Below are 2126 nucleotides of genomic sequence, written 5' to 3' on the forward strand. Positions count from 1 at the left end.
CGGATTTTTAATTTTTATTTTTCTCTCTCCTCGAAATAACCTGATTTCCTTAAGTAATGCTCAGATCGGCCCAGCCGATCACCTCGATCGTCCCGGACGATCAGACCAAAAACCCATCGTCCCGTCCGATTCCCTGGACGATTCTCGGGACGATAATTAATTCTGAAAAAATCCTGCTCTCTGTCTTTTGCACTGAACTGATCGGCCTGGGACGATGCCCCTATCGGTCGGGCCGATCCTAGCAGGAAAATCACCTGGAGCAATCTGGGCAAATTCTGGAGCAAATCTTCAACTGATCGTCCCAGGATGATCCCAGATCGTCCCGGACGATCCTGGAGTAGAAACAGAACTTCACAATTTTCCTATCATGTGGAGTGTCATGTGATCTGTGGAGTGAGTAGTTGAGTATAATTGATGAAGTGAGCAGTGGAGTGTGTCATGTGATATGTGGATCCTGAGTCAATGATCCATAATCCTTTCAAATGATTTCTAGAGGCCTTTAATCCAATAGATATAAGAAACTTACCTGAAAGTGCAAGATAAGAAGATGCATGTAATTTTTCAAGGTAAAACAAAAGTTGTTTTAGTTTATCAATATCTTCTTTGTTAAGTTCTCTGAAGCTGGACTGTGGTTCTTGGTTAGGCTGACTTATTATAGTGTTGGCATGTGATGTGCCCCTTTTTTCACTTATTTGATTCCACTCCTTATTTGCGGGCTTTCTATATATCTCTTTGTGTGTCTTGATTTCTTGCAATAACTGCACCAAAGAGTCTCTATCTTTAAATTTTGAAGAGTCTTTACCTTTTTCCTTCTATGGTGCTTTTCTGGTCATCAGTCATCACCATTGCTGAACTTTCAACAACCTTTGGCTCCAAAATTACTCCTCGTCGGCTTTCTTCAGCGCGAATAAGAGAAATGGTCCTATTTAATGATGGTGTCTCCTCTTTGCTAAGAATCTAGACTCTCACTTGATCAAATTTTGTATTAACTCCTACAAGAAAATTATAAACTCTATCTTTCTCAATAAAGTTTTTCATAATAGCAACATCTTCTGAACACCTGGTCTCTATGCATCTATAGTGATCAAGTTCTTGCAATATGTTTTGCAGAAGAGTGGCATATTCTGTAACTATCTTGCTTCCTTATTTTGTGCTTCATACCTTGATTTTTAATTTTAAAGATTTGAGCAGCATCCCGAGCTTTTGAGAAGGTTTGTCTGGAAGCATCCCATATGTCATTTGCAGTGGATAGGAACATAAACATATTGCTAATTTCTTCAGTCATGGAATTCCACAACCATGACAAAATCATAAAGTCTGCTTCATTCCATGCCCAAAAATTAGGATCTCCTTCTTTTGGTCCTCCGGAGATGTATTTTTCATTTCCCTTTTAAGTAGATCTTCACAAATTGGGATCACTTTAGATAATTCCTCCTATTTAGGCGATATGAATATTGCAAGCTTTGGAGATCACCTCATTCTTGGTGCACCATAGAATTCTCAATTTAGTCAATGTACTAGGAAGAATTAATTTCTGACATTGTGGTGTCAAACGATAGTAATGAATACTATCTGCATGATTATGCGTAGCAATATAAGCTTCCCAGAAAAATTCCATCCGAATTTTAGTTAAGAAAATAAAGGCCGATGTTGGTAAGAAAAAAAAAATTCTTCTCTTTTAAATAGTCCTATCCAAACTCACGAATAGATTTATACACCTAGGGGTGTCAATATTGCACTACAGGAAAATCACCCATTTCCGGCGGTAATTGAACCTTTTTCGGCGGTTTTGTAGTTTTCCGGCGGTTTTTTCCGGCGGCAATTTTGTCCGGCGGCTTACCGGCGATCTTGAACCGCCGGTCAAAAAAAAAAAAACCGCTCCGGCAGCCAACCCCGCTCCCGCGGCTCAACCCCCCGGCGCTCCGGCAACCACCCCCGCTCCCGCGCTCCGGCAGCCACCCCCGCTCCAACGCTCCGGCAAGCTCCCCCCAAGCGGCTCCCGCGGCGTGCAGCCAGCTTCCCGCGCGCGCTCCGGGCTCCAGCGTGCAAGGCGAGGTTCGAACAGCGGTTCCTCACGTGGAATTTCAAACGACGGACCGCTTTGCTGAAGAAGAAAATACGTTTAA

Source organism: Dendrobium catenatum, unplaced genomic scaffold (genome assembly GCF_001605985.2).
Source record: "Dendrobium catenatum unplaced genomic scaffold, ASM160598v2 fragScaff_scaffold_821, whole genome shotgun sequence".
NCBI classification, from domain to species: domain Eukaryota; kingdom Viridiplantae; phylum Streptophyta; class Magnoliopsida; order Asparagales; family Orchidaceae; genus Dendrobium; species Dendrobium catenatum.